This window comes from Lethenteron reissneri, chromosome 32 (assembly GCF_015708825.2).
Source record: "Lethenteron reissneri isolate LAM-NWPU_2019-01 chromosome 32, ASM1570882v1, whole genome shotgun sequence".
Classification (NCBI taxonomy): domain Eukaryota; kingdom Metazoa; phylum Chordata; class Hyperoartia; order Petromyzontiformes; family Petromyzontidae; genus Lethenteron; species Lethenteron reissneri.
The window spans coordinates 11,455,625-11,468,829 of NC_083810.1; positions in this window are offsets into that span (position 1 = coordinate 11,455,625).

Consider the following 13,205-nt stretch of genomic DNA (forward strand, 5'->3'; position numbering starts at 1 on the left):
GTCGGTCAACCCTGAACACCGGAGTCTGTCCCGTGACCTGTCAGCAAGTCTTCGACACTTAAAATGGCCTCAAAGTGCTCCTACCCTGCAATGTCCATCGCCACTTAGTGGCGATTGATAGCTAGTTATTGCGCGGTGTGTCTACGTATGTATGTTGTACTTCTTTCGCACCGTACGTAGCCAACCGTGTATGTGTCTTTATCGTCTCTTGCTTACACGGAGATACAGAGACAGACATTTCTTTGAAATACCGTTGGCATTTAACTCCTGAAGTATAGAATAGACAAAACAACCGTGCGCTAAAAGCTGTAAGTCGGATGTTTTTTCGTCTCAAATGTCAAGGTACTATTAACATTTTTTGGAGGTGGCATTAGCCAGAATTGTTCGCCAGATTGTGATTTCAAAATTATTTGTTGATTTTTAAATGGTTCCTCTACCATTTAGTTTCTCGGATGAGCTCATGAAACACACAACATTTATCAGATTGAGTGAAGAACAAAGTATGTTTTTCCTTAATTATTTCAATTGCGCTATCAGTGTGATGCCATAATATTAAAACGTTTGTGTTTGGGAAGCCCAAAGGGAGAAAATACTTCAACCAAATCTTTTTTTCTCAAGATGTATCAGATTTGGTCCAGTTTAACTGTTAGATATCCATCTTGGTTTCTCTGTAGAATATTTGTAATTTCATTGGTGTAATCCAAACCTCTAAGATTGTTATCGTAGGCTTTTGTAGCCACTAAGTAATATATATATATATTTTTGGATTCGGCCACGTGGTAGTTTTATGCCAAAATTATTGGCAATAACCCTCCACAAACTGACAAGATTGTCACATTTACAAACACATGTCTGCATGCTAATGTATTCATCAAATTCTGACCAATAAAGTGAATTTGTGGCTTCAGACTTTTCACGACTTAATTGACCATAAACATGCACAGGAATCTCCTTACAGTTGGGACGTTTTAACATTAAACCTTGATGAAGTTGTGGCACATGGTAATTATATCATGCTAGACATAAGGGTCAGTCAACTGTATAAATCAATATATTGCTTTTTTTTACATTCGTTTGAAAATGTATATGTGAAGTGCTCGTAAACATTTTGTGAGCAGAGTATCATGCTTAATGTTGGCTTAGAATGTTTACAGAAATACAGTACAGGTTTGTCACGCTTAATACACATGCATACGTTCTGCGAACTTTGTTCGGTAAGCAGTTAAGCGATCCATCGTGTCTCCATTGACACTCGTGGTAAAAGCCGATGTTATTTTCAGCCCCAAAATCTTCCACTCCTGAACAACTTTTTTTGTAAACGTGAGAAATACACATGTTACAAAGCAACAAAACATCAAATTCAACACCACACATGAAGAACCACGGTGTTTTCAGGGGCCCTGTATTTATATGATTTGAAGGGTTAAGACGTTAGTGGGTAGAGGGAGCAGCAGAGGTCAAGCAAGGTCCGCTGGTTCAAATATCACTGGCCACGCACTTCTGTCTGAGTGGGCAGCTCTGGGCGGACCGCTCCGTACAGCTCCTTGGATATAAAAACAACCCTCAAAAAACAAGTGCACCACTCGCCATTTAAAAAAAAAAAAGCTTTATTTTTCTCCCCGACCTTGGAGGCTCGAAGGGTGAGCCTCAGACCACCCGTTTCATTTTCTTCCATCCGGAACCCCCAGAGGCGATTTGCAAAAACCCCTCCGACCCAGGGGTAGCGACTCGAGCTTGACCTCGTGGCTAGGCCAAGGAGAATTGTCCCCTCCGTATCTCCGGGCGTTAGAAGTGTGCCCCCGGGTATAAAGCCAAAGGCTTCATCTCCGCCGGCCACTCCGATCAAGTCGAGACCGGCTCCCCGAGTGGGGAGAACACGTGGGGTTCTCGCAGTGCCGGATTAAGCTAGTGCGGGGCCTGTAGCATATGTTATAAAGGGGACCTAAATAAAAAAAAAGACATTTTTAACCACATTTTTCACTTGCATAGTAAAGTTATTGTTTTTTTAATTTGCTATACAGCCAGATAATACGACAAATCGCTAACCTTAAACACCCAGTCGTTCATAAAAATTGAAGGCAGCATAGTACTATAGTAATAGAGCAAGTGCAGAATCACTGAACCGGAATTGATAGCTTGAAAGCATTTAGCGCGGGGCCCTTGAAAATGCGGAGCCCGTAGCTACTACATATGTAGTAAGCTACTACATATGTAGCTGCTACTTGTGCTACGAGGATAATCGGGCACTGGCTCCTCGACGGAAAAGTTGAATGAGGTTTGCGGGAAGACAAGAGGCAGCATCCTGACTAACGCTCGAAAAGCGGAACAATGCGACGAAGACCTACGATGCGAGCCTGTTGGAGCTCGGAAGAGGCGCACGACAAAACGTGAACGCCCTGGGACAGGAAAAGCCGAGTGATGGCGAGTGGCCTCCCGAAAGGTTCATATGCTTAGGTTTTTTCGGTAAAGTCACGTAGGTAAAAAAATTAAAATTAATATACAGCTGTCGTGCTGTGACTGTTCCACCTGAAGACGGAAGCTTGTGTTGCCTCCGAAACGTCGTGATTTTTATTTTATTTTACTTTTATTAATTTTAATTTTTTTACCTACGTGACTTTACCTAAAAAAACCTAAGAATATGAATCCTTGCAGTCACGAAAGCTTCAAATCTAGAATCCCGAAAGGTTGTTGGGGAGGGCAACGCTCCCCAGGTCGCGCCCTATCTGACATCTGCACGCATTTCTCCGATGCCCCGAAAATTCTGGACTCCCCACTCCCAGTGTGTCTCTCCCCCACCACCCCCCCGACGTCGATCGGGTCTCGGCTCGCCAAGCGATCATTTTTGCTCGTTTTGGGGAGAGAGAGAGAGAAAATGTCTTAAATTCAAGTTTCTCGTTATATCGCGAATTACGGTCGAAAGAGCGCTCGCTAAGCGAGACGAGGCTTTACGTCGTCGCATATCTTGAACATCTGCACAGAATGACATTATATTCTTCGTTTTTTTTCGGTAAAGTCACGTAGGTAAAACATTAATATTAATAAAAGTAAAATAAAATAAAAATCACGACGTTTTTTAAGGGATTATATCTTGAATCCTTGCCTCACTTGATGCAGCAAATCTGGCTGTGACGGTCCCACCTGATGACAGAGACTTGTGTTGCCTCCGAAACGTCGTGATTTTTATTTTATTTTACTTTTATTAATTTTTATGCTTTACCTACGTGACTTTACCGAAAAAACCGAAGAATATGAATCCTTGCAGTCACGAAAGCTTCAAATCTAGAAAGAATGACATTACACCATGCATTGGTCTGGGCCGACGTGTGCCGGTCAGATATGCGACATTATATGCCAGCTCACCTTTTTGGCTGTTCTATTGGCTATTGGCTATGTTTTTAAAATGTATACAAAAAAGATCGTGCGTCATTGGCATGCATTTCCAGGCTCTAAAATAGACTTTACTTGTTAGCAGTACACTCCATTGAAGCTTACGTATAAGTAAATTAATGTACAGGTTTTGTTTACATCGTTGACTTACTTATTGCTCATATCCCATTCAGCTGTGACCAGAATAATTTGATAGCTCACCGGTTATATTGCGGGGGGGGGGGGTGTTCCCCCTTCGCATAGCTGCACTAACTAATGTTTTATGCATTCCTTCCCATTTAAACATGCGGCTTGTGTGAGGGCGACTTCCCATACAGCAATTATTTTAAGTATGTTGGTAAAGTACTTGGTCAGATACATTAGAAAGTAGTTTGGGCATTGGTTTTAAATGCAATAGCTCTCCTACGATGACCAATAATCGTATCACCATTAATCGTAATCAATCTAGATTTGAAGCTTTCGTGACTGCAGGAATCCATACTCTTTGGTTCTTTCGGTAAAGTCACGTAGGTAGAAAAATAATCTCAAATTATTTTTTCTCATTTATTTTTCTAATCGTAATCATTCAGGCTTTTGTCAATCTTATTAATAATGTTATGGATGAACCCCCTTCCCTCATGCTGTCTCAGCCATGGGGGGGGGTTGCCGTTTGACCATGCTTCACCATGGTGGTCTGTACGGTTTGTTGAAGGTGGTGGGGGGGGGGGAATGTGGCGACCCATGACTGTTTCTGATGTGACTTCCCACTGATAGCCATGGTCAGGAGTTGAAGTCAGATTGCCTCGTCCGTGACCCCATGTGCTAACTGACCACTGTGCCACTCCACCACCCCACACTTGTCTTCATAAAAATAAGCAGTTAAATAGTGCAGGGGGAAAAAAATATCCACAAACAGTACCGCATAATCTATACGCCGCACTCAATTATAATAACAATGTGAGGTAGTAGCATGATGTGAAAACGTTCAGAATATATATTTTTTAAAGCGTGAATGTTTTAGGTGTGATTCATATATGTCGCCGCCGCTGCCTGTCTCTGACACTGAGGGAAAGAGAGCAACACAAAAAAAACGGAGCACTTTGTATGCAGGGCAGACACATTCCGTGTGCCTCCTTAATTCCCCCCCCCCCCCCCTCTCTCGCCAGCAGTGGCGAGGATAGCTGCAGCTCTACACCAGCACACATGCCACATTACCGAAGATTTACTGGTGTTCCTTTGTCGGTATTACTGCCATTAATGCGTAAACCAGAGATGGCTTCTGGCTGGGATGAATGGCTGTGGAATGCGAGATTACGGGACTGCAGGTGTTTTTTTTTTTCACCGTGGTCATTGCAATTGCACTGAAATAATGGCAATGTTTTTTGTTTTTGTTTTAAAGGCCATCGCAATTAATGCACCAGTTTTTATTTCTGGGACGTATATTTTTTTTTACTGCAAATGCACTAAGGGCTGTTTTGAATGCTTGATGATGGTGGTTCATGCATTAAATTTGAGATTATTGTGCGCAAAGGAAGCCCTCTTTGCCATGAGACATGATATTTAAAAATGCCATAAAAATGCACCAATGAAAACCATATGACCGTAGAAGAATTGTTCTAATTGAAGTTGACCCCCTGTATCGCATGTATTTAAATCATAATAAAATGAAAACAAATTAATTCGATGTGAAAAGCCACTGGATTACGTTGCTGACTGTTTGAAGATGAATTTTCTTTTCGGGGCAAGCACTGTTAATTTTGTGATGGGGCTTGGTGGAAGGCATCACACTCACCTAGAATAGCGGCTGCTGGCGTCTGCTGCCGTGTTCCCTTGAGGGACAGGGTGCCGTGATGCATCGGGAGCACCCAAGCAGCACAAATTAATCTCTGAAATGTATTGAACGGTGGCGCTTAATATAGAAAACAGGCCAGACTTCACATTTGTCAATTTCCAGCCTCACGGAGATGTGAACTGTAGTCCCTCTATAACTTGGAAGTGGTTTTGTTTACGTACGTAAGGCAGCACTATTACTTATCAAGGTAATTATTTACCGGAGAGCATTTGAAAATTGGATTATAAATTATGTGCACACTCAGTCAATGTCCTTGTATACTCTGTACCATTTACATCTATATACTTTTGCGATGTCGAGGATCTTTTGGTTGAGGGGTCACGCATGACGACTTTGTTCTTTTTTAAATAAGCTGCTTGCCATTGGTTATTCATTTTGCATTACGGCTTTACCTTAGCATATTATTCCCCAGACGATTTTTTTTTCTGCTTTAGCGAATGGTGTCAGTGTTCAAAGGTGAATCACGAGAGGAGAGTGGATTTAACCGAGCAAACTTCTATGCGGGAGTACATGGTGCATTTCGCGGTTCATGCCCGTGCCCTGTGCAGCTCTACACTACAGGCTGCTGCTGCTGCAGACACACACGATCATACGCTGAGAAACGTGACGATTGTCAGGAGCTGGCTTCAATAAGCCAGCACTTTACCATTATTCCCATCATTAGACGTGGACATTTTCTCAAACTGCACGTGTCTTAGCCGGTGTAATTTGGATAACCGTCTCCTAAAAAAAACGGCCACTTCATCTCACCCGTGGAAACATTTTTTATGACGCATTACCAATCGCTCAGAATATTTTTTTTTGTTTTCATCTGTTGCTCCAAAAATTGGAACGAAGATTTTTGCAATCGACCGATTGCTGTACACCGCGGGGATCCGGGAGAAGCCTGCCACCGAGCGAAAAGCACACACCCTTGATGTGTACGCGGTGGTGGTGACAACTCCGCTGGGCAAGCGCTAAGCAACAGGAAGCATTCAAACTTTGTGCACCTATCTTTTGCCTTTTCTCCATTTTCCAGCGCCCACTTTTGTCGACGCAGCCGTGGTGGAGTTGTCAGCAAACGCCCGGTTTGTTCTCCCGGTGCGGCATGTGAATGAGCGCGACGCAAGTTGATTTAATCCCCCACTCCCCCACAACCGGTGTGTCTAACCCGTTTAAAGTTTACCGAACAAATTCCCAGTATGCCCGGTGCTGCATTGTTAAAGTGCGACAATAATTTGTAGTTGAATGCATTTATAGACTTTTTTTTTATGTTCACACAGCATCGATTGATTTTCTGATGTAAACAGACTTGCGAACCAATCGTTCAAATGCGACTGGTTTCTTTCTGTCGATTTCGTTTGAACGAGGAATGTGGTTTTCTGGTTTTCACCACTGGAAGGTGATTTGACCTTGAGATGTTTTTTTTTTTGCAGCGTTCCTTCCTGCTCGTGTTGTTCTGTTTCAGTAATGCAACTCTGCAAGGCACGATTTCATTGCACACTGCGTGTAAGTTGTTTTCCTGTAGGATTATTTTGTCATTGACATTGTCCAACTTGACGATGTCCCACGGCCTCTGGTCTTCCCTCAGTACAGTCTGTTCTGCAATAAAGCGCGTTTTTTTATAACGCGAATTGGATATAACGCGATTTGATGTGTTAGGGAACACATGTTTATGTTGCGGATGCGAATTGGATATAACGCGATCGAGTGGAGGGAACTTCGTCGCGCGAGTAGGAATAAGCGTTCTAGATTTGAAGCTTTCGTGACTGCAAGGATTCATACTCTTAGGTTTTTTCGGTAAAGTCACGTAGGTAAAAAAGATATAATAAAATAAAATAATAATAAATGAAAATCACGACGTTTCGGAGGCAACACAAGTCTCCGTCTTGGCTGTGACGGTCCCACCTGAAGACGGAGACTTGTGTTGCCTCAAAAACGTCGTGATTTAATTGAGTTATTTTCATTTATTTTATTTTATTATTATTATTTTACCTACTGACTTTACCGAACAAACCTAAGAGTAGGAATACGCGGTAGTACGGCTGCCTCCACGTAGCGTCGCACAAGGCATCGGGATACTGCTGGATGCTTCTAGATGCTACCCACGCGCCTCGGTCTTTGTTCAGCCTGCGTTACGCATCGCACGCGTGTTATCGCGGACTGTGCGTACCCCGATATTCACTTGAACGCGATTTTCCCGTAACGCGGTATTCTTCGCGAGCGCGGCTTCCGCGTGATAGGAGAACGGGACTCTGCTGTATGCTGGTTCACTTTTCACGTTACATCCCCTTTTCCTCCCCATGTAAATATCCATGTCCCTCTGCAAAAAATCTTGACGTTGTAACAATATAATCTGTAAATAACAAACACCCGAAAGCAACTTTAAAAAAATCTTGACGTTGCACCAATCTAATCTGTAAATAACTAACACCCAACATGTTTCTCAGTAGCACTGCATATAGCAAGGAACCAGACGAGTATTTCGGTTAAATGCCCTTCATAGCACACGAAGAGCCATTGCCCGAAACGTCATCTGTATATTTTTGTTCCTTTAAAGGCGGTGTTATTGATGAATGTGTTCAGTTTGTGTTATGTATACTTGTACACCAGTGTCAATGCAGTATCACCGGGTGCTTTGATGAATGCCAGGAAGAGCGTATGAATTTAGACGCTACTAATTGTCAAACAGCTCACCTGCAAGATTTAAGCCACCGAAATGACCACAGCTGTTAGTTGAATTAAACAAAACAATTGAGGCTGTTTTTTGTGTTTAGTTTGTTGTTCCGCCCCAACCCCGCACCTCCGATTAGCACGGTTGGCTACGTACGGTGCGAAAGAAGTTCAACGTGCACCGGTGTTGCGAGCACAAATTAGATTCTAGATTTGAAGCTTTCGTAACTGCAAGGACTCATACTCTTAGGTTTCTTCGGTAAAGTCACGTAGGTAAAAAAAATATTGTATTTCTATTATTACTTTTATTAATTTTAATTTTATTTTTTACCTACGTGACTTTACCGAAGAAACCTAAGAGTATGAGCACAGGTGATGTTTCAGACGATGTTTCTTTTTCATACTGGAAATATTTTAAACATCACTTGCACTAAAATGGGAGAAAACATTTTCAAATAATTTTTTTTGTTCAACGAGGTTTCAACTCAAGAAGTGCAAGAGGGTCTCATTTTGCGAGAGGAACCTCCCAATCCATGCCATAGGTTTGTTCCCAGTTGCCATACATTATCGGGCCTTTCCATTAGGCAGTGCACATTGCACATATATATGTGCCGATTGTTAGACGCGAACGGCTGTGTTACACATTAAGCTGGTGTCGCAGAACTGCTGCATTAGATATCGTGTCACCTGAATGGCATCCACAAGAAATGCATTTGACAAAGTGGATTTTTTTTCTCCTCCTCATTGGATTGGTTCAAATTGCCGTTTTGTTATTGCGTGCGTGCGTGAGTGTGTTTTTTTGTTGTGTTTTGCGCCGTTGCACAGCAGCATAATTTTCACTCGGTAATCCTTCCCAAAGCCTCTTTCTATTCCAGCAACTGTTTGATTCCCCGCGTGCTGGCGAGCGGGTCACATCTGCGCTGCGTTGCGGTGTGCTGCTGTGACACGGGGAGGGTGGGGGGGTTGAACTTCACGGCTTTGGTGCAAATTGCCAGCAGCTAAAAAAACAACAGGGACCGTCTTAGCCATCCTCAAAGCGATTATGCATTTAACCTTGTTGGACCTTCCTTGGCTTATTGCCAGGGCATACAGTAGCACAAACTCTTAATTTAAACTTTTCAGTCAATGTGAGATTAAAAAAAAAAACACTCTTCATACTGGTATACCTCGTGTGAATGAAATACTGAAATAGATCGGGCATTAAAAACTAATTTTTTGCTCACATCATAATTATCGGCCACGATTTATCCACCGCTGGATGATGAAGGCCTCCCTAATCCCGTCGCCAATGTCGAACGGTCTTGTGATGCAGAATCTGTCGAGTTCTCCTGCACGCGAGCTGCTTTCGATGACCCATCCGCACAACGGATGTCCTCTCGAGCGTATTCCTCTCTTTCGATGACCCACGCCATGAGTCACGACCACTAGCCACCGTCCCTTCCTTCCAGTCGTGTGTGTCCTGCCCAAGCCCTCGTCATCTTTCGTAACAGCCAATACAACTTCTCTCACTTGCATACGTTCTCGAATGCCAGCGGTCCTCTCCCTGTCGCTCTCGAATTCTGAACATCAATTTCTCTCCACGCTTCTTTTGCAACACCTTCCGGTTTTTAAAACAAAATGTCTTTTGATAATTGTTTTTTTTACCCTTCTATCTGGCAACAAAACTGACACCTTTTTTACAAGGAGTCATGTTTGCATAGACCACAATACCTGCAGTCATAATGCAAACAAAAAACATAACTCTGATAATGTATGCACTGTCCTTGAAATTGATTGGTCCACACCCAAGACAGCTTTCCTTAGAGCCTATTCTCACATGGTGTTGGACCAGATGACGCCAAAAGTCGCACAACTCAAAGACAATGTACCATTGTTTGCATTATGACTGCAGGTATTGTGGTCTATGCAAACATGACTCCTTGTAAAAATTGGTGTCAGTTTTGTTTCCAGATAGAAGGGTAAAAAAACTATTATCATATTTTTTACTGGCAAATGAGGTTCCAATGGTGTAAAATGTCTTTTGTCAGTACCCATATTTATAATCCATGTCATATACGATGATATATTCACTGATTGAACACGTAAACAATCGTCTCGATGTAAGCTCAATAGCATGTAAAAGTGCTTTATAATTAACTCGGCATGGACGGTACCGTAAGCGGCACGTTAACGTGAACACAAATGCAAATTTGAACGCTTGGGAAAAAAATAGGGTGGCGGATATTAGGAGTTGTCATGAACCCTACTACAGCTGCCGTAGATATGAGAAGTCACGGGTGATAGGGCTGCGGATAGGAGGTATTGCCCTGGAGACTTCAACAACCACACAGCTCGCTGATCCATGAGGTTCAGGAGCAGGCAATGTGGAGGGAGATCAGGACCCCAGGTGGCAGCACGGTGGCCCAACAAACTTTGTCATTAGAGACCGCACCTGGGGGATGGATGGAGAGTAGCGGCTACTTATTTGAGACCCCCACATTATCTGAATGCACACCCAGGGAAATTTACCCTGTGGGTCCGCAAGCAACGATGAATCTTAGGCTGAACTGTTGCGTTTAAACAGCAAGCTAAATATGTGATCCCACGTGAATTTACCCCGCCTTCGTGTCTTCTCATATTCCTGCATTACGGTCATAATTAGGCTTAATTGGCCTTCCGAGACGTTGCATCTCATTTGAAATCATTTGTCAGCACCTCCGTGGAATGTGTTTAGTTTACGTTGAACAATTTGGCGAAATTGGGCCGCGGCATAAAACCTTAAGCCATGGTTTTTAAATCCTCCTGGTGTTTTTTTTGTGCATGTGCAAAATCAGGCTACAGTCGATTACTTCCACCTAATAGGCCCATTATTGTACATTTAAAGCAGGCTTTATTATTAATCTTACGATATCGTGCGCTTCAGGTATTTTCCTACATGCTCGTCTGTGCCAATTAACCGCAATATGAAGGCTTCGGCAGCATGGCTCAGCAATGCTGTGCGGTACCGGCTCAAAACATCATCCTTCATGCGCATTTGCATTAGCTGACTTCTCTAGCCGTACGCCCCAAATCCCCCTCTCCCCCTTAATGAAGTCAACCTGGAAACGGATTTCCACAGTGGTGTCGTCAGTATCATTAAATCCTCCCCAGCAGAGAATGCTGATTTTCCTCAAGCTCGCTGAAGGAAGTCTACGGGCAGGCCTCCTGGTGCTGCATCACAACACCGTCGTGCCGTGAAAGGCTGATTCCGTGTCGCCACGGTGGCTAGGAGATGTCAACTACCTCGCCCGGTATGCAGGAGGTCGTGGGTTCGATCCCAACCCTGACGCCTGCTGTATATTTGGAGTTTGCGTGTCTCTCTCCCCGTAGTCGCGTGGATTTTTCTCCAGGTCCTCCAGTTTTTCCACGCTCCACATTTTGTTCATGTTTTTTGTTCGTTGCGGTTGCACCCGATTCAAGAGCCGAATGGCTCCCAGGGCTATACCTAATAAATGAACTTGAACTTAGAATCGACTTCACGCGTTCAAAGTGTTTGGCTGCTGTGCGTTTCCACACGAGAAGCCGCTTCATTGAGCTGTCATTTGTAGCCAGGACGCTTGTGAAAAGGAGCTGCATAGCTCAGTGAGCCTTCCCTGGTGAAATAAAAATACTATTTTAGTTCTTAGTATAGCTTGATCACGCTTGCGCTTGGGCACCTTAGAGTTCGCATTGATCGCAAATGAGAACCACCTCAAAGGGAACGGCTAAGGCGAAATCCACTGCTTCGTTGTTAATTTGCTTAACATTCTTTGAGTTTTCAAAATCCACAGCTGCTGTGTTACTCCCAGAGTGCCACTTTGGTTGTTATATCGCTACAGTAAAAACAATCTATAAATACATACATAGACACACCACCTGCTCAGAACTGAGCTGCACTTGGCATGAAGAAAATTGTACTTGTAATTCATTACAAATGAGGTTACATTGTTTACAAATGAGGTTACACTGTTTGACTCTTTGAAGGGTGTGTTAATAATGAACCACTCATCAGTAACTGTTATAATGCCAATTTAACATTATTCATCTGGAATCATTCATTAAATTATATTTCAATGAAGGTCCCGTGGTGTATCGCACAGTCTTAAACTATTATTCACTCATATCTCGCCACTATGTCTCTGCTATGAAGAAGAGCCATTGTCCAAAATGTCGTCCATTATATAATTTCATTTTAAGGGCAGCGCTGTTGATGAATGTGTTGAATTTTGGGGGTTTTTGAAATTGAAGGGATCGGTTCCCGACACGTGAATGTGCAATTCTCATTATTGGCTCAGGACCCACTGGTGCAGGATGGGAAGGCGCTGTCACGCGTTCAGGCACGAGGAATTATTGGCCTGTGACTTTTGGATAAAGAGAAGGGAAGAAAAAAAAACTCCCAGCTGAGTTACAAAGGGCGCAGATGTGCAACGCTTTTATTTGGACATGTCTAAATGGAAGGCGGCAGCTTTTAGACGAATGTGAAATGATGAGTCCGTCAACTTGCTGAGAAGTGAATCATTTTAGTGGCATTGCTATCCCTACCTCCGTTCACTGAATGACAGCCTGCCAGGGTAAGTGAACCAAAGCCACACAAAAGTCCGCTCTGGGTGGCATTTCGGCGAGGTTACAAGTAAGCCCAAGCTCACGAGGGTGTGTGTACACTTTCAAGGGCTGGTACACAAGGCATTGCATACACACAAGTACGTGTGTGTGTGTCGAGGGAGGGGAGCGATGGTGCTATGTCACAGTCACAATATTTATACTGGAGGAATCTCATGGGCTTTAAAGCTCTTGCAGAGATGTCAATTTTATTCATAATGCCCAATTTTCCATTAAATATAGACTGACAAGGAATAGTTTTTACACTAAGTGACCCAATGCCGTTTGATGAACTTGCCAGTAATAAGAACAATGCTTCTGCCTTTCTGGTGCGTGCGCATATGACCGACGCATGCTTACTTATGCACATGCATCATTTAAGTGGCACATCTGCACATTAGCATTGGCTGTTGAGAGTATTTTCTTTTTACTTAAATTCACATTAGCTCCTGAATGTATAGTGTGTGCGTTTGAGCAAATCATGTTTTCCTTTGAAATTGTAAAACGTGGAGTGACTCGTCTATTGTGGATATGTAGTGGATTAACGCGCGCCAGGTGGGAAATTGTAAACACGTGTGGGTTATGGACAGTGGGGTCGTATCAGGACAAGCGGCCGGAGAGAGACGGCTTGTTAGGTAATTATGGGATGCAGGGCAGTGATTGGCCGGTTGTTGTTTTCAGGGACAAGGTGGCGCCAGTAAGTCTGGGGATGGGAGCAGGTGGCGGCGGGGCCGGCGGG